This window comes from Delphinus delphis, chromosome 14 (assembly GCF_949987515.2).
Source record: "Delphinus delphis chromosome 14, mDelDel1.2, whole genome shotgun sequence".
Taxonomy (NCBI): Eukaryota; Metazoa; Chordata; class Mammalia; order Artiodactyla; family Delphinidae; genus Delphinus; species Delphinus delphis.
This window is the reverse complement of record NC_082696.1, coordinates 53430021-53450933: the sequence shown is the minus strand read 5'-3', so window position 1 is coordinate 53450933 and position 20913 is coordinate 53430021. Positions and strand designations below refer to the sequence as shown.

At 33.5% G+C, this 20913-nt stretch overlaps 1 protein-coding gene across 2 annotated transcripts in view; it reads left to right on the top strand.

Annotated features, from left to right (window-relative positions):
* Window positions 1–20913, top strand: part of LIN28B (lin-28 homolog B) — a 121016-nt gene that overhangs the window by 8823 nt on the left and 91280 nt on the right. The gene's annotated exons all lie outside the window — the stretch shown is intronic.

Sequence of the window (20913 nt, the reverse complement as noted above, 5' to 3'; positions counted from 1 at the left end):
CTGAACTCAAAAAAACATGTGGCCAGAGGCGGCTCTAGTTTGTATGTTTAAAATGTGCTAGTGGGCTACTTGGGGTAAATTTCCACTGTTGCTTATATTGTGTTGTAATTTTTTAAGATGCTTCAATACCAAATAGAATGTCATTGCTTCTTATTTAAGAAATTTTACCCAGAAACAAGGAAATTAATACCTCTCCCCCTTTCACTCCTCTGTTGTGCTTAATCTCTTAATAGTAAGGGGAAAAAAAAAAGGTATTTACAGTTTGCAAGCTTGATTATTTCATCGAAAGAAGTTAGAGAAATACAAATTATCTGTAATGAATTCTTAGGAGTAAAGGGAGTTAGGACTAAAGAGGTTTATTTTAGCTTGACATCTAATTTAAAAATAATCGAATGAATGCATATCAGTCCTACAGGTTGACTGACATAGATACATGCAGGAAATAAATAGTATATTTGCATTAAAATTTTCTGTTTTGATAGTATGTTGCATGTTCTTAGTAATAATTTACAACCTCCTTTCCCCCCTAAGGAATATCATCTTCAAATTAAGTATATAAACAATAGAAACATATGAAACCATTCTGTTTTGATCTGTTGTCCTGTGTGCTTGGTAGCTTCCTGACCTTGCTGTGTGGTGTGTGTTTTCCTTTCCTAAAGGCCTGGCTATCATTATTGGCTGTTTACATGTGGAAGGATCAGCATAATCTGTGAATTGAAACAGGGTTTAAATACATAAATAGAACTCCACAGACAGGCTACTGGATTTTATGCCTCCTACTTTATATGGCAAAATGAAGCCACATTTTCTGCTTTTCTCCTCCCTAGACTGAATGACTGAAATCATTGACAAATCCATTTTCTCTCAGGCCTCTGCTTTCCCTGCTTTGAACCTTCTTTAGGTTGTTAAAATGTTCTTTACAATCTCATAAATTTGTTTTATAGATGAATGAAAAAAAATAGCCCTTTTCTTCTTTGTCTGATCACGCCTTGTTATAATTTGGTTTTCTATGTTTACCTTTTAATGTATTCAAATAGTAGACATTTTATTAACTGATATTAATGTTTAGAGCAATGAGACATCCAATTTTAAGCTATTTAATGGTTGTATGTTGATAAACATTCCCATATCCACTGAATTAAGAAATGCTATATTGCTGCAAAAGTTTTTTTATATACATAGTGAATAGTTTCTAGAGTACAAACATTGATTATTCATATTAGACTTACTTTAAATTTTCTGTTACACATCATGTATTTACTAATAGAACAGTATTAAAACGATGTGTGTGATAAAAAATTCTCTCAAAAAATATGTATTTGTATTTTTCATAAGAATATATCTGGATACATTTTTAGGAAGAAGTATGTAAAAAGTCAGTAAAACTCACGTATTAGCATTTTTGTGATGTAAAAAAATAGGGCAGTAATAATTTTTAAATTTAAAATTAGAAAGTGACATTTTAGGGCAGTTTTTGATGGTTAAAGTATTTGCTGTTTGAAATATATCTCAGTTTTTTCCTAGGGAAGACTATTTAGAATCAGTTGCTTTGTTGTTGTTGTTGCTGGGTTTTTTGTTTTGTTTTTCTTTGTTTTTTTTTTTGTTTCTTAACTTTGATGCCTAGGTAAAGGGATTTCTGTCTTATATTGAAGCTTATATAAATTGCATATAAATCATATGAATAATTGTTTTGAAGAAGGCAGGATCCCACTGATTTTAGCAAAGCAGCTACAAGTAACAATTTGATGGTCATAAATAATGTGTGCAGCATCACTTACACAATCAGGTTGCAATTCAGGACCATTTTATAGACGTTTTTAAGACATTTTAAAAATTATTTTTTTAGCTGCCATTTTTACCGTATGAGCATTTTTGAAAGCATACTAGATTTTATGTATAATTATAAATTAGATTTTTCCCCATTATGTGTGTATACTATTTTGTTATGAAAGAATAGGCATCATAGATAATTAGGAATTTTATATGTTCAACTAGAGCGACATCTAATTATTATTTTAAACATATGAAGTAGTGGCGGGTTTTTTTGACTGTTTAGAAGTACATGTGTCATTGGATTTTTAAAAAAATATTCTAAAACATGTTTTTAATAGTATATGTTTGGGGAAGTAAAAAAAGAAATGATTTTAGTTTCTTTAAAATAATATTTTAAAATTCATGCCAAGGCACCCAGATATTTTTTTCTCCTTACAAATATTGATTGCAAAGAACTGCACATCAAAAACAATCCGTTGCTATGAAATGAAGAGAATATATGAGTGTGTTCTTAAAATAGAGCTATACATTTATGGTTACGTAATTCTATTTACAATTTGTTGGCAAAAATACAATCAAACTTTCTTTTAGTTTCTGTAATGCCACCAACTTCTCAAAAACATGCCCAAGACTTAGGTGCTGTCCTCTCTCTTTCTTCAGACTTGTTGATAAATGTAGTGAGACTCTGCCATTTGAGGATGGTATGTGACCATTGGTTTAAAATGACTGTCTTCATTGGATTTTCTAATGTTAACTGGTGATTTAAATGATTGTATTTTTATGGGTTTGTAATGAATAGATGTATTCGGATACGTTAATACTGAAACCCTGATAGCATTCAGTATTTTTAGAAACTTAACAAAAATGTATAGATATTATAGTTGTGAATTTTGTCACAGTCCACTGTTCTTGAGGTGTTCCTTAAAATTTTCAGTATTTAAAATATTTGGTGATGATTTAGTTTGTAAGTAGGATAAATTTGTAGGAATTTCTTACTTAAGCATCCAGTGCAAAACACTGAGTAGTAAGAGTGTAGATGATTAATTCAGATTTTAAGTCTAGGTTCTTAACTCAGTTGATTTCACCAATTAGAATACAATTATTTTGTAAGTGCTAATAATTAATACCCCTATCAGTTTATTGTTACTAAGTTTTTAAAAATTTGCCTCCACCGTTAGATTGTGGGGTAACATGTCTAAATTACCTGGAAAGGTCTCTGGCAACTTTCTGAAATATAATCTTTTAATAGTACTTATATATGTGATGATACTTTAAATGAATCACATGGTAATTAAATACTAGATCATTTATGGAGAAGGTCAATATTACTCAATAACTACCTGTTGATGTTATGTAAGTTTTTCTTTACATAGATTTTGACATCTATTTTTAAAGTCATTATCTCAACCAATAAGATAAAAGTGATCATTTGAACTTTATTTTGTCCAGAGGAGGGTTGGAATCCATTCTCCTTATTACTCTCTCTACAGCTCATTTGCATAATAATATTTTCTTGTTGGGTTATATATTTGGGATTGTTTGCCATCAAATAGGATACAAAGAATTTTTAAAAAATAAATTTTTTAATTTTTATTTTTGGCCGCGTTGGGTCTTCGTTGCTGCACGTGGGCTTTATCTAGTTGCCGCGAAAGGGGGCTACTCTTCGTTGTGGTGCACAGGCTTCTCATTGCGGTGGCTTCTCTTGTTGCGGAGCACGGGCTCTAGGCACGCGGGCTTCCTTAGTTGTGGCATGTGGGCTCAGTAGTTGTGGCTCGTGGGCGCTAGAGCGCAGACTCAGTAGTTGTGGAGCACGGACTTAGTTGCTCCGCGGCATGTGGGATCTCCCCAGACCAGGGCTCGAACCTGTGTCCTCTGCATTGGCATGCGGATTCTTAACCACCAGGGAAGTTCCACAAAGAATTTTTAACATAAATGTGTTTCATTTGTTTCACAGTTTATGTAAGAATTCTTTTTCAAAGAGAAAGAGTAATTTCAAAATGATTGCAATTTAGCTATTATTACTCAGTTGGCTTAAATATTTAATTTGGTTTTTAAGTCTTCAATTACCTTTCAGGTATTGATGTTTTCTTCTTTTGCTCTTTATTTCTGATTTATGGTTTGATCTTTATGAGAATACAAATGCCTATATTACAAAGATTTTATATATTTTATGTTCCTTTTATTACTTTGCTCAGAAAACATTTCAGAAGAGTAATGGAAATAGAAGAAATAAGAGATAAGTTTAAAGCATTTTTATTAATAGTATAGGATATGAAAACATTTGGAGATGACTGATATTTAAATACATGAAAATTGAAGTGTTATACACCGTTTGATTGATGTAGCATGGAGTTCATGTCTCAGTTTTTAACATTAATTAGCTACACAATTATGAAAACTGATTTACTCCAATATGCTCATGTTTAAGGGCTTTTCATAATATTTAACTACCAATTTATTAGCCATATTACTTTTGTCATAGTTTAGAGTGAAAACATTTTTCACACTCAGAATAGATATGGTTATTTTTTTTCTTGGGGCTGTTGAAAATGTCAATATCAAAAAAAAAAACCCAACATATTTAGATAGAGAAATCTTGGAAGTTTAAAAATGTGATAAGAAACAGTTATACCTCATTTGTTAGTGAGTTCTGCATTTTAATATTTTGAAAATGGTTCCTAAAGCTACCAAATTTTCAAGATGAATTGCCCACATGACCAGTTTGGAAGAATCCCAAATGAAATGCTTTGAAGCTATTTAATCATAAAATCACATCTAAAGGCATTTAAATAAAAACTGTATAAGACTTTAATTGTCTTAAAAGATATTGGATACATTCCTTCTGGTTTTCAAATACTGATCCATTTTCAGGAACTTTTCTGAATACTTCTAAAAAGATATCCTTGTTCAGTTCAAACATGAAATGTGAATTGGGTACATAATTAAGACATCGTCTTCACTCCTCATTTTAAAGAGTATTGATGTAACTCAAATATTTTCCTCTTATTTTTGATTCTCCTTTTTTAAAAAGACCATTCACAGCAAATGAAGGTGTTAAATTCAAGAACTGTTTTTTAAACAAATATGTGACAAGCCACTTATGAGTATTTAGCATAATATCTTTAACCTGTCTTTAACTCATCTCAGAGTTCTTGGGTTTCATAAGAAGTTAAAAACTTGTTTTGTTACCTGGACTCAACATGGAAGTCCTTCGAGGTAAATTTTGTTGCTTTTGGACAGCAAGGAACCCTAATAAGGGTTTGGTTGAATTCATCATCCTGTTCAGAAATTACCTAACTATTGCAGATAGTTTTGTATACCTTAACTGAAAAGTTTTATTGGTATTGGGATTAAAAGTTACTAGTTAAAAATATGGTGTACTGTATTTTTATTTCTAAACCAAGTATAACCTAAACAAGTAAAGTAAGGATATTTCTGATTCAACTGGAAATTTATTACTTTAAATATGATATTTTGTAGACTTGATTTGGAACTAAATATTGAGATATTCCTCACTGAATTTCTCACTGGAACTTCAGCTTGTTCAATATGTAGTTACTGAGGTTATGGCATTGTAACATATACAGCCCATAAGGAACTTAAATGATTTATATTCTTATCTAAAATAATGTGGTAACATTTTCTAATATCAAAAAAATTGATAACAGTAATATATCAAAAAATACATTGTAGGTCAGTGGGGTACATTGAGAAATGATCTTTTAAAAGAGTATTCTATTAATTGAGTAATAAAAATGTTTGTTATGTTGCATTTTGATACATCAGGATTAATTTTATCTTCTGTCTAGCAACAAATTAGAAGATTATCTGATGATTGCCCCCCTTCCCATATCTAAATATCTGACAGTTTAGAAATGCTGTCTCAAATAAGATTTATAGATAATTGATAGCTTTAGTCTTATGTTTCTTTCTGTAATCAGCTGCAAATTGGAATAATACCTCACTTTTCAGGTGTTGTGAAGAGTAGAGATACCATTATATAAACTGCCTAGCAGGTATGTGTTGAATAAATAAACTAAAATGTAAACTAGTCTTTTTGCTGCAACAAAATCAGGGATAAGTTATTATCAGTGGTATGTATTTGTGGTTGAAAATGAAATTGGTATCTTTTATGTGCTCTCTTTAAAATTAGGCAAAATGTATTGCACAATATTAATAGCTTAATTTTAATTACAGTGAACTATAAGGCTTTTTATTATAATTTTATGGTATAGAGTATTGTTTACTATTGTTTAACACATCAGGATATAAACTGAGACTTGGACATAATTTTGTGATGCAAATGTTTTTGTTTTAATAGTTTGTTTCATCGTGAGATTTTTACCTATGTATTCAGGTATACGTATTCAGTTTGTATTCTTCAGTATAGGCTAAGGGAAAAATATGAAATATTGTCTTAAATAGACCTGCTGTGATAATTTAATACCTGTTGCTCTATTAATAATTACTTAATACTTGTGAGATATGATACAGTGGTATAGAATCTGGTCAAATAGATCAGTGTTCAAATCCCAGTTTATTATATGTCTCTAGGGGAAGTAAGTTACCTTGTCAGTGTTTCAGCATCTTACAAGGGAAGGGACAAAAAAGTATCCACTTTGTATAGGGTTATTATGAGAATTAAATGTTATTAGACATGTAAAGCATTTAATGCAGAGCTTGGCAGGTAGTAAGGACTCAGCGATGTTTGTACATAATTATTATTACAAAGGAGATATCATGTGGTAGAGTGAGAGAGAAAATATCAGAAATGAAGGTTTGGGTTTGGCTGTGCCACTTGGGTGGGTTTCTTACTTATGGCTAGTTGCTTCCAAGGAGCTTCAGTATTCTCATGCGTAAAATGTGGCAATAATATCTTGCCGTCCCTATTTTTGAGGGGTGGGGTAAGGGTCAACTGAGGTATCATACATGAAAATAATTTAAGAATTCTAATGATCCAGGTTTAGTTTTAATCTTCATTTCAAGCACTATATTTTTATTAATACCTTCACCATTATAAACCTTTGTCAGGTTTTTTAAAAGATAGTAAGCTCATGTCATTTATTTTTTTTGCCTTGTCAACTTAATTGAGGTATAATTTATATAGAATAAAGTTCACCAAATTTAAGTATACAGTGAGATGAGTTTTCACAAATTGTGTAACTACCACCACAGTCATCATACAGAACATTTCATCAGCCCAAAAAAGTTCCCTTGTGCCCATTTGTAGTCACCCTTGAAGAAGAGAGGCACAGTTGTCCTATATGATATTGATATGTCATATTAACTGGTTAACTGACCTGTTTCTTTTAACTTTGTCTATTTAGATATAAGCTACAACCCATTATCCTTTATGAAATACAATCCACTTATTTTCATGTTTTTGTTTGTTTCTCTTTAGTTATTTCTGCTCGACAATGACCTTTTCACCAGTAGTTTCTGTGCTTGTGAAAGTGAGATTAATTAGCATACATTTCACTAATCTTCAAACTTAATTTCATTTACCCTTATGGTACTTTTTCATACAACATAAACTCACTGCTTACCTAAAGGGCATAATTAGGCTTATTGATATTCTTATTTCTTGTCAGAAATTTAATGAATTTCTGTCTCAACTGAGTTTTTGTGTAAACATTCTTAGAGGTTTAAATCGGCAAGAGGGCTTATTGCTGTATAAAAGTATTAACTTTTAAGAAAGTGGTAACTCTAGAAAAACTTCTGGTTCAATAATTTATCTATTCAACTATTTTTTTAGTTGATCATATACTAAGTGTAAAGCATTGTTTGATGATAGATTTGAGAGTTCTGCTCTCCAGATTGCTATATATTCTTCCTGTTTACTTCCTTTTGGCAAACTTTTTAATAAGATTTTTCCAATTCTCATTCTTTTCATACAAGGTATGAAGCAAAGGCTCATTTTCCCCATGTACTACTCACTTTCTTTTTACAAAGTTTAATTATGCTCCTCTCTCCACCCATAATTTGGGGATAATTATGATGAAAAAATAAATGTTAGTTTTTAAACTTTTGAACTAAATACAATGATTTCTCATCAGTCTTATATAGTTTCAGATTTCATGCATAGAAAGTAAACTGTCTTTACCATTGCTGAGAATCATATTTTCTTGTGCTATTAGTAGTATGCTTATTTTTTACCAGCTGCTCTAACTTCTTGTTATAAAACACTTTTTAAAATCAAACCTCACTGAAATTTATTATTTTTGTTCCTTGAAGTTAGCTGCTATTTCAAAATCTTGTAAGTTTAATTTACTAATAACTCGAAATTTTTCTTTTCAGTTTTATTGTTCTATGTTATATAAATACTCTATGTAAATTTCAAATTAATTTTAATTTGGCCATGATTTGTTCATGACCATTTGTTAAGCTTTGTAAGCAATTCCCTAGGTCTTTACAGTTAGTAGCTACAAAGTTCCTAGATGCAGTAGTTCCTAAATTCTTTTATCTTAACGTGTTTTCATTCAAATGAATTATCTTTATCCTTAATTCAGTTTGTAACAGAAGTCTGACAACACAGGTTATATCTATCACTTTAAATACTTAATAGATCATTGATGTGTTGTAAAGCTTGGAATGAATGAATTCTATCAACTTTTTTCCCAGCCAGAATTTTAATAATACATCATTTTGCTTACAATATGGAAACACTGGTGCTTGGAAACTAATTCCACTTTTCAGCAACTCCTTTAAATAGATTAAATGATACGAGAGACACGCACCTAACACAGTTCAATGTAAGCCATACATTTAAAAGGATAAATGAATGATTTTTTTTCAGTTTTAACAAAAAACAAAAAACTTCTCTTTTCAGGATTGGTTAAACTATGAGTCAGAAATTTAATTACAGTCTTGACCTCATTTTTTTTTTTAGCTCTCTAATTAAAATTTTTAGTTGAATACTAAATCTAAGGACAGTTGGATTTGCATGTTTGCCCCTTTCACTGTTTCCTCCCCCTTGCCATTGAAGAATTTTGAATGGGGAGGAATTTGCGCCCTTTGGCTCAGGTTGCAGACCCACTTGATCAAGCCAGAGAAGCCGGGGTCAGAACTATTCATTGCTTATCTTTTCCTTGGGCCACTTGTAAATCCTGCCTTTCTGCTCTGCAAAAAATCTCTTTATATTAGACTTATAATAAAGCCTGGAGAATAAAAATGGGCATAATAGTTGATGCTTGATTGTGACTTCACATGGGTTAATTTCACTATTTTTGAAGTTTTTCATGCCACTGCAGGTTATTTGATGTATGTAATTTTGTTTAAATAATGCTATTGCATTAGATATTAGAAAAGCATCCTGTTGGTAGTGAAAGTTTGGTGAGATGATATTCTGTCTCAGGTTGAGACTTAACACCTTTGAAATGTAGTGATTACTTTTAAGTAAACTGAATTTATTAATTTGAATTCAATCTATAAAAGCCCCAAAGTATTTTGTTTTGATGTGCTTAATTTCTAGCATTTATGCTGACACTTAAAATTTTCCTGAATCAACTATAGCATAAGTTTATGAACTGTATCAATAATGGTGTAAAGACTTTAAATATAGACCCAGGTTTAAACAAACACAAAACACTTTGTTCTTATCTCAGCATCCCTTAAAAGTATACAGCTCTGGTTCAGGACCTCAGGACCACCCATCACCCTGGACATTGGATACTCCTATTTATTCAAGAAGCTTGTGAAGTATCTGTGTGCCAGTGGGGGGATGGTGTGTGTATCTGTGTAGGGAATCACAGTTAGGTGATTTTACCCCAACAAAAACAGCACCGTTGTTTATAAGCTGAATTATGTCCCTGTAGAATTTTCTAGTTGTAAAACCTAATTTACATTAAATATTTGTTATTTTATGCAAGCGCTGGTTGCAGTTTTCACATTTTTGATGCTTCCATAAGGTTAAAGTGGGCGTCCATTAAGATTAACCTCAATCCATTACAGCCTTTTGGCTTGCAGGCCCCACCCGTTGGCCTTGGATTGCTAATACCAAGCTTTTGTTTCTTCCTGTAGAAAGGAAAGGAAAGAAAACTGTTCTTTCTTTTTCATTGTGTAAGTCATGTGACTTCCTTTTTAGTTAGTTACAGATAGGGTTGAAGTGAATCTCAAAATGCATAACATAGCAAATGTTATGTTTATATGAAATATTTATTGAAATGTGCCTCTTATTTAATTCATGTGTTTTATGCATTAAAATATTTGTTTTGAACAACTATACCTTATATTACATCCATGCAGTTTTTTAGGAAGCGAAAAAAAGGTTACCAAATAGATTTTTAAAATAAAACTGATCTTATCTATATCATGGTAGTTTCTTAGTGTATACGTTTTTCTCTCAGTTATCTTGTAGTATCATTTGAGGTTTTTTAACTGTAGCTTATTTCTCAGAACTCACAGTGTAAAGAAAGTAGCAGTGGTGTTTGGGATGATTTTAGTCAGGAAAATTTGCTGATAGGAAAAAAATGTGTTACAGAACTGCATGTACATATAAGAAGGAACTAACTGGATGTATTTCTTCTTGCTCCTCTTCTCTCTCACCTCTCTATAATAGTAAGTGGTGTAGCTAGCTGTTAGGAGAAAATGCTATCCAGCTCCTAGAATATTTACGTTGATGCTTAGTCCCAATTTGGGGATTTAGTCATGATGTTATAATTTACTATTAAATATTTAATCTTTAAAATTATTTAAATTTGTTCTTAAGCTGTTTTCCCAAACATTTAAATTCTATTTTAGTAACAGTAGAGCTGTCCCCAAATAATAAATAAAATATTTTGAAAAACAGTACTTCTGAAAGACGTATCCTGTCAATGATTTTTAAAATACAATGTTCTTTAACACATGATATTTCCCTGCAAGTCAGTACTTTTAAAAGACTTCTAAGGAGAAATCCTACTGTGTTTTAAAATCCTGTATGCATTTTTATTTAAAATGTTGTGTTTCAGTAAAATAAATTCTTACATAAAAAGCATTGTTTCTTACATTTTCAATAGTCTTATACATCTTGAAAGTCAATGATATTTAATCCAATGATTTTGCTGTTATCCAAGATAACTTGGTTAGTTCAGATTTTTTAATATGAAAAATCTGTTGAGATATACAGAAAAGCTACTTAAGTTTAATAACACTGGGTTATCAGTTTTTCAATAACCAGGATCTGGTTTGAAGTCTGCAGTGTGCTTGTCATGTTTTCATGTTTTCATTGACATTAAAGTGTATAGTAAGTGATTTATTTTGCATGGGCTTTACAACTGAGTATTTGAACTTCAGTATATTTCATTAATTAACTTTCAAATATTTATTGATATTTTATTTAATGTTTAAATTGCCACTAAAATTTTGCTTTGAGGAAAGGTTTAGGATACTAAATCTTTCAAATATGTGATACTTCTTCATTTAACATTTGGATAGCAAGGTATTCATAAAACACCAGCAATCTATTATTAAGTATTTGAATTAGTACCAACATTTTTTGTTGAAATAATCCATTTAGTATCTTAGTGTCACTCTGAGTTTAAAATAAAAAGATTAAGAAACAAAGTCTAATTTTAAAAAATTACTACCAGATTTTTTGTGTACCGCATGCTTTTTTTTCCCTAACAAAATATGATATTAGAAAGTGAAAAGTTGGGTGCTTTTCCCTTTATAACTATTTTTCTCCTGCAAAGTTTTCTTTAACTTGTGTGAAGAATAGTTAAGTGAATTTACATGGCTTTAAGTGTCTTCATGTTTAGTCAGAAGTACAAAGTTCATTTGTGGGGAGTAATACCACTTGGGATATTGCTACTTGTTTTCATGAGGGTTACTGTAAATAAATGATAGTGAATGATTTGATTTCTAAATTTTCTTTCCCCTAAAATAAACTTTATAAAAAATGGGAAATAATTTTTCAAATTGTTGAAATATCTGAAGGACCAAGTAAATATGGACATTTGTTTCAGTACATGCTCTTTAGTTTAGGGTTGGGTATTTTTTTAAAGATATTCTAATATAAAAAATCTTAATAAGTAATGTTTAGGAAGTTGTTAGTTATTGACCACTTTTCCTTACTCTCTGCCTTTACTTTTAAAAGTATCTGGTCACTGTTAAATCATTAATATTCCTAAAGGTAATCCAGAATTTCCTATGAGATTCAGTGTTCAACATGTATTCAATTATTCGAATTTACAAAATTCAAATGATTTTTGGAAAATCTTGTAAGACATGGGACAATGTTTTCAGAGTACGATTTTATGGAATAGAACTCATTATTTTGATACATATGTATATGTTCCCATTTTTAGCTGTAAATTGAAAAAATAAATTACCCCAATTATTAAAGCATTATATTGTCCCCAAATGATTCCTGCCCTAACATCATTTGATCTGCCATCGGGAATTATTACGGCCTTAAGTGGTCTCTCTCTTTAGTGTCCGCCTCCCCCTTTTCCCCTCCCCCACTCCCCTTCGGGAAGGAAGCCTGGGGCCCTAGCTCTAGAGATACCAGAAAAAAGCAGTCACTCAGCAGAAAGTGTCTGTCTTTAGCAGAAGTATCATCCCTTGGAGAAGAGTGTAGTTGAGAAGAGGTTAATAACAGAGTTTATCAAACTTTAATTTCGAATGCATTTTTGGTACAGCTGGATATTGTGGTGTTAAGAAAAAAGAAGTCTACTTTGTCTGTTTTAGGCATTAACAAAGTCAAATTCAGTCCTTCACCACTTTTCTCTCTTTACTTAGCTTTGGCTAAATCTTTTATACTGTTTCTAAAGGCTGTTGCCAGTAATTTTCCTAACTTTGAAGAGGAGTGTGAGTTCTGAAAAAAAAAGCCATGGATGGTTAGGTAATTTTAACATTTCTAAACACTTACTGATTATTTGAAATATTTTCCTAAATTTCCAAAGAAAGTTTATATGAAATGTTTTACTCGATATCATTTGTCATCTAAAGATAATGTTTGTGTGTCTAGCATATTTTTGCCTAGAAGGCTTTTTAAACCACAAACTAACTCATAAAATTGGCTAACAATGAAAATAAATTGATACTGATAGATCTAGAAATGTTTTAATTATTTACTTCCTTAGATTGTTCATAAATTCCTTCTTTTGTTTGTTTCAGGATGAGTAAGGAAATGCAGATTCAGTGTGGTAAACACTATAAACTGTAGTGTAAGATTGCTGAAGGGCCCAAGTTTCTTTGTGCTGTAGATATTTGCGCTAGCATTTCTTCATCTTAAAGGGCAATCCCTTTACTTAGCTCCACATGTGTTGGTTTAAGTTTCTCATACTTACCCTAGTTTGAAAAACTTAAGCAGAATGGTCATGGAATCTCACAATTAGCTTAAAGAGGATTTTAGAAGTTATAGTTTATGTCTGAAAGATAATAAAAATGAATATTGTGTAATACTTACGTTTTATGGAATAAACCAAAGATATTTTGAGTTTTTTGAATGTTATTTATTAAAAGGACAAACACAAAAATATGACATAATTGCAGACATATTTAAAGTAATATAAAAATGATAAGTATAAGCAATCTTTTGATAGAATACTTGAAAAAGAAAGTTAGAATGTAATCATATATTCCTTTCTATTAGTCTACCCCCTTTCCAGATCAACAAACGTTTATATTTGTTTTGTTTTAGCCTCTTGCTAATGCTAAATTCCCACTACTACCATTCCCGGGGGATAGACCCCAGTTTGCCGTCATTGATCCTAACTCCAGATCATCCAAAGACACTGGTATGCCTCCCCTGTAACAAGGCTTCTGTTCTGCCAACACAAGAGAACCCTTCAGCCATAGCCAATCAATACTGTAGCAATGATAGTGATCAGGACATCAATAACAGAATGATGATAATAGTATCATGTAAGTTTTATAGAGTGTTTGCATGTGCCAAGTGCTGTGCTAAGCATTTCACATCCATTAAATTTTCACAGCTCTGAAAGATAGTTACTATTGTTGTCTCATTTTTAAGATGAAAGAAAAGATCTTAGAATGGTGAATTGCCTAATTTCACACAGTTGAGCCAGCAGTATGACTCCAGAGCAGTGCTCTTGAATCTCTGGGTTCCAGCCACATTTTTAGCTGTTTTAATTTTATATTAATATGCGTTAACTTATGCTAAGTGATTGAGATTCAATTATGAGCCAAAAGCAGACAGGGATTCTGATTCTGACTTCACGGAGTTTAAAGAACAGTAGGGGAGACAGACAATCAGATCACATAAATGAAAGTAAAATAAAAACCATGATGAGTGCCATGAAGAAAAGGTACATGGTGCTGTAAGTATATAACCGTGAGGGTTCTGACCTAGTTTCAGGATCAGGAAGGCTTCTTTGGGGCAGTAAATTTGTGATGGGTGTTGAAAAATGAGTAGTCAAAGAACAAGGAAAAGAATATTCCAGCAGAGAAAGGGGGAATGTACAGAGGCAGGAGGGAAAATGAACATTAGCTTTACAATGTGTTAGGATTACAAAGATCAGTAATGTCCAGTCCCTGTCTTTAAGAAGCTTGCAGTTAGAGAGTGTGTGTGTGTGTGTGTGTGTGTGTGTTGTGTGTGTTGTGTATGTGACCAGCAGTTACCACAGAGTGATAAGTGCTAGCATAAGAGCAATAAGGCAGGAATTGCCCATGTTTTTAGTAGTGAGGAAGGCTTTATAAAAGAAGAGACCATTTGAGATTGGCCTTGGAAATACCTGGGAACTTGGCAGCCCGAGAGGGCATTTCATGTTATACTTGTGCAGAGATGAGGAGAGGTGAAAGAGCCTCTAAAGGCCAGTGTGTAGGTAGGGTGCCAGGTGCTTGCTGGGTGGAAGCAGCAGGTAAGGGGCATGGCAGACCAGTGCTGGAAGAAGACACTCAAGCCAGGGCTGGGCCAGCTTGAGATCAGGCAGGTTTATCCTTGGTCCTCACCCTAAACATTGCTATTTATGAATTTCTTTAAAGTACTCCCTCTCCCCAAAGCTTCATTGGCTATTTGTTTTCAAATAGAATTTAGACGTTTTAGCCAAGCATCCTACCTCTTCATGACCTGATTGAATCTACTTTTCTGTCTTTCCTCTCATACTTATTTAAGTTGTTTGCTTTGTCAAGTCACAATGTACCCTACACTTCTTTGCCTCTTCCCCTTTGCATAGATAATACTGTCTTTCCCTTAATTTCCTTCCTACAGTCACTTTTGGAAATCACTGCCATCTTTCAGAATCCAGCCCCAAATTTAGATCCTTCTTTCCCTGAGGCCTTTCCTTATCCTTCTAGCTAGAATTGCTTGCTTACTTCTTATAAACTCCAAAACTCCGTTTGTCATAGATTGTCTTCTTTTACATTTTTTGTTGTCTTGTGTCTCTGACTAAATTGTAAACTCTTGAATTGTCTTACCAAATTTTGTATTTCATGCAGTATATGGGAGCATGCTTTTCATAATTCATACTCAAAACCATTTCTTGAACATTCAAAAAAGTATAATATATTAGGAACATTTTCTCCTATCTTCCATTGCATAAAAAGATATGAATGTTATCCAAGAAAGTGTATGTAAACTCTTCTTTAAGAAAACCTAGTGTTCAACTTATATTCAGTTCCCTTTGAATATCACTCTCACATGTTCATTATGCATCAAGTTACGCATTCTGCTTTTGTGGGCCCAGGATGCTTTGGGGCTTCTGTCCCCTCCCTTTTTTCTTAGCAGAAAAGATGGTGGCTTCTGTGCTATATTTATTACCACAGTTTGCTAAGTCTAAAATGTCTGCAGTTTATTGGAGGGGAAGGACCTTTGTGTCTAATTCTCTATTTAAGTCCAGAAGGCTTGAACTTTATTTTCTTTCCTTGGGTAGAACTTCCACCAGTGACAATTCCTTTCATATATACTGATTTTCAGTCTGGAGGACGTGCCTCTCTCACCCATCCCCATCTCAAACTTTTCATCAAATTGGTTTACTTGGATATGAAAAGTTAGTGTCATTTCTGACTCATGAGTCTTCTTTAGCCCTCATGTCCAACCAGTAATTGTTGCTGTTGCCGTTTTTATAATCTCAAAATGTCGCACAACTTCCTATCATCTGTACTTGAGATCTTAATGATCAGAGCCCAGTCTTGATTAGCTGCCTAGGGTCCTTACCTAAAAGAACACAGACCTGAAATTTAGGCAAATCAGATAAAGCAGCTTTGGAATTAAAGACAGGCATATGATATGATTTGATGCCGAGGTCTTTCTTCCAGGGGTGAGCTTCTGCAGGTAGATCACTTTCCAGAGGGGATCATGGTGGTAGGCAGTCTTCATCAGGACTTAGCTCCATCAATTCATTCAACAAATAATTATTAAACACCTAATATGTGAGATATAGCAATGAGCAGAAGAAGACAAATGAAAATTCCTTTTTCATGCATTCCCATTCCTCTATCTCTTTTTTTATCTTCTGTCTTCACTGTGAAAAAATAGGAACATAGACTAACAATACTCAATGTAGAATACAGTATCTTTAAAAAATTAATTAATTAATTAATTAATTTAGTTTTGGCTGCGTTGGGTCTTTGTTGCTGCACATGGGCTTGCTCTACGGTGAGCGGTGAGCGGGGGCTACTTTTCGTTGTGGTGCGCGGGCTTCTCATTGCAGTGGCTTCTCTTGTTGCGGAGCACGGGCTCTAGGTGCATGGGCTTAAGTAGTCGTGGCATGTGGGCTCAGTAGTTGTGGCTCGCGGGCTCTAGGGCGCAGGCTCAGTAGTTGTGGCGCATGGGCTTTGTTGCTCCGCGGCATGTGGGATCTTCCCGGACCAGGGATTGAACCCATGTCCCCTGCATTGGCAGGCGGTTTCCTAACTACTGTGCCACCAGGGAAGTCCACAAATGCTATTTTTGAATCATTTGGTTTTTTTGTTTTGTTTTGTTTTGTTTTGCGGTGCACGGGCCTCTCACTGTTGTGGCCTCTCTCGTTGCGGAGCAGAGGCTCCGGACACACAGGCTCAGCGGCCATGGCTCACGGGCCCAGCCGCTCCGCAGCATGTGGGATCTTCCCGGACCGGGGCACGAACCCGTGTCCCCTGCATCGGCAGGCGGACTCTCAACCACTGCGCCACCAGGGAAGCCCAAATCATTTGTTTTTTATGCTGTTTGCCTAACATTTGTCTTTGCAAATGGGGAAAATAGCTCTCAATTCCCTTTGTCAAATCATTGCCAATTATAAATTAAAGAAGTTTAATACTAATCAAATTATAATAGGAAGATAAATTATAAATTGGAAAATTTTATCATCTGGAAAAATTCAGGAAAAAAACAACAGAATCATGTTACTATGTCTTTATTTTCACATGCTAACTATAGAAAGATTGGTATGTTGTATTTATTTTGTGTAAAAATTTAGAAGGTCATTATTTAATCTTTGGCTAGTTTTCAGTTTTATAGGCAAGTTAATATTTTTTTCTCCTAGGTGATAATGGAATTCAATTCTGCTAACTATATTTAGAGATGACCTTCACTTCTAAAATATATTATTTAAAATTCTGTAATTTAGTTTCTTAAATTTAATAAAATGCCATGAAATAATTATTAAAATTTATCAGTTTGTACAAGTTCTGATGAATCTGTATATATAACCAAAGCATATTAAGTAACCGTCAGTGTTATTTGCAGTTGAGAGAAGGTGAGTTTTTATTTCTTTTAGAAAGGAAGATGTTTGGCTACAGAGCAAGGAGTAAAAAAGCATTCTGGGCAGGGAAAATGATGCAGATATTAAAAGGTAAAAACAGTCCTTTTTTTGAGTTTGAAAATTTTGTATGACATATGGAGTTCCCAGGAGCCCCTCTTGACTTGAAATCCCCAAATTGGTTTCAGAGATACACAAAGATATATATTCCTTTTTTACTTTCAGAAGATTATATGCTGACCTAATTTTAAGTGGCAAATATACTGCAGGTCTGTCTGGCATTATAGGCATTAAATACCTATAATAAAAACCTATATTAAAGGAACAATTTTCATTTAATATGAAAGGAAACAGCCTTTATTATACCTTCTTTAAATGTTCCTTTCTCAACAGTGGTTCATTCATTATCTGCTTATCCACATATTTATTAGTTGTCACCCATGAATCTTCTTTAAACACTGAGATTCCCCCTCTATACTCAAACTGAATTAACCTTTTCATATCATGCCCACTTAAATTATTGGCCACCCTACTCATTTTCTCAACACAGCCACCAGGAACAGCCCACCCTAATCCTGTGTTATTAATTTTATTCCTACCATATATTTAAACTATCAGTTTCTGCTGTGTATATCATGCTATAAATTTTCTCTTGTCTCCTGGATGTTTGGCCCATTCTTAAGCTAATGCTTGTCAGAATTGAGGTTGGATGCTCCAGTAGGTTCTGGAACATCGTATTTTAGCTAGCAAAAATAAAGCATCACAAAGGATGCAGGACATATTCTTCCACATTATAAATTCACCTTAGCCTTTGCTTTCTTTGTGCTATTATTTTCCCATCTGTTCTAAAACACTTCTATTTTAAAATCTTTCACTCATTTTGCCCCTCTCACCACTTTGTGTGTGTCTGTGTGTGTGTTTCTCCTCTTGGTCAACTTCCACCCCCACTCCCTCTTCCTGGTGTAAAGAGCTTCTGTAGGAAATTGATAATCAGTGTCTTTCTGCTTCAAAGTCTTTAACACATGGAGCTGGCTGCTAAGAGAAATTGAACAGGTTCCTGTGATCCTTGTCAGTTTCTCTGATTAATCAATTTTTCTTTACTGGAGAAGCTGCTTTTAACAAAAGAAAACTAGCTTGAAATTTCAATCATTTCCCCATTGCTGCCTAGCTTGCATCTGCTCTTCTTCTGTTCCTATCACTTTACCTTTTTATTATAAACTTTTAATTCTTGGGTTTCAGTTACTTCATTTAAACTGGAGGGTGAAGAGCCAATTTCGTTTAATTTGTATATCCTCCACGATTACAGCTAATTCTAGTACTTGCACAATTTAATTTATAATGCTGCTTCCTATTCAGAAGGGGATGACTGCAAATGAAAATGAGTGTATTTCTTTCCTAACTCTTGTTGACTTTCCTAGGAAAACCAAGGCAAAACAATTCTAAAGCACTTAAAAGGAAATCATGCTGTCATAGAAACTAATGCAATGAGATCTAGAAAAACCAGGGAGAGTTACTATATTGTTTTTTTAATAGGGATATTTCTTTAAACATGTCAAGTACTATCATACTTAGATACAGAGTTACAAGAATTTGTCTTTAGGTCATGGACAAGTTTGAGCAGCTAGTTAGCCTGATAATAAGGTTATAAGATCTGATGAAAAAATTTTACAGAATGACCAAAATGTATTTGGACTATTCCTTAGACATTATATAAAGGTGTTTGCACATAGTGATATTAGCTATAGATAGGACTGTCATAGGAAGGAGTTAATTTGAATGGCCTCAGGTTCAGTGGTGAGATTGAACTATGGCTAATGCTCCAAAGCATGTTTTGCAAACAAGTAGTTTTATGGTGTTTTAGGAAGTGTTTCCTGGAAGGGAAAAAAAGTCCTTATTCAGTAAGTTTGGGAAATTCTTGGTTACACAAAGTTAATATATGACTCTTCAATGCCTTATTATGCTAAAGTACGCTATCAGCCTCCAAGATAAAGATGTAGAATGTGGTATTTTTACATACTTGTTGAATACTGGCACATTGGTACCTCTTTTTTTTTTGTTTTTTAAAGAATCATCTCATGGGACATAGTTCCATGGGAACAAGCTCAGAGAAATTCTTGGGTTATGGTCAAGAATTAATTAATATTAGTTAATTATCATATATTATTATTGTGTAATAATGTGTATCAATAAATATTAATATCTTTACTCTTTAGCTCATAATTTATCCTTAAGTTGAAAGAAGTTAAAAGTCTTTTAAACATCTTCTAAACATTTTTAATGATATATTTTTATTTTACAAAACCGGAGATATAAATAATATTCAAGACATCCAGAAAAGCTGGGAGAAGGGGGGTGGTACATCATATAAAAATAGCCTAATAGATGAACTAAAATCAGGTATTTATAAAACATTAGCCGTGCATCTGGGCATTTAAAGGAGAGTGAAGATAGCTCAAGATTGGTAAATGTTATTGATGGTGATGGTATAAGAAAGCTGAAATTTGGCCGGGGAAAGTGGAATAAAAAGAGACAAGTGGTACACATTTGTCTTTCACTAGCAGCTTCTGGGAATGGCCTCTGGCCTGGGGCACCTGGCTTCCCCCTTTTTTTTTTTTCTTTACTTTTTTAAAATTGAGGGCTTCCCTGGTGGCGCAGTGGTTGAGAGTCCGCCTGCCGATGCAGGGGACAGGCGTTCGTGCCCCGGTCCGGGAAGATCCCACATGCCGCGGAGCGGCTGGGCCCGTGAGCCATGGCCGCTGAGCCTGCGCGTCCGGAGCCTGTGCTCCGCGACGGGAGAGGCCACAACAGTGAGAGGCCCGCGTACCGCAAAAAAAAAAACAAAAAACAAAAAACAAATTGAGCTGTAGTTGATGTACAATATTATATGTTACAAGTGTACAACATAGTGATTCATAATTTTTAAAGGTTGTAGTCCATTTATAGTTATTATAAAATATTGGCTGTATTCCTTGTGTTATATAAAATATCCTTGTAGCTTATTTATTTTATATATATTAGTTTGTACCTCTTAATCTCCTTCCCTATCTTGGCCCTCCCGCTTCCCTCTCCCCATTGGTAACCACTGGTTTGTTCTATCTGTGAGTCTGTTTCCTTTTTGTTATATTCACTAGTTTGTGTTATTTTTTTCAAATCCACATATATGTGATATCACACGGTATTTGTCTTTCTCTGATTTGACTTATTTCACTTAGCATAGTGCCCTCCAAGTCCATCCATGTTGTTGCAAATGGCAAAATTTCATTCTTTTTTATGGTTGGCTCCCTTTTTTTGAGTAGCAGCAGAGTTGGCTTGAAGGCAGCTACCCCAGTTATTCAACAGGACTATATCAGGTGTACTCTCCTGGCAAACTTTGGTATCCTAGAGTAGTGATACCAGGCTTTTTTTTTTTTTTTTTTTTTTTTATTTCTGATCTCTTGCAGACCAAATACCATTGTACAAATGCTTTTCTTAGTTTGTATACTTGTCATGGTCCAGTAATGAACAGTTTACTTACCAGCGC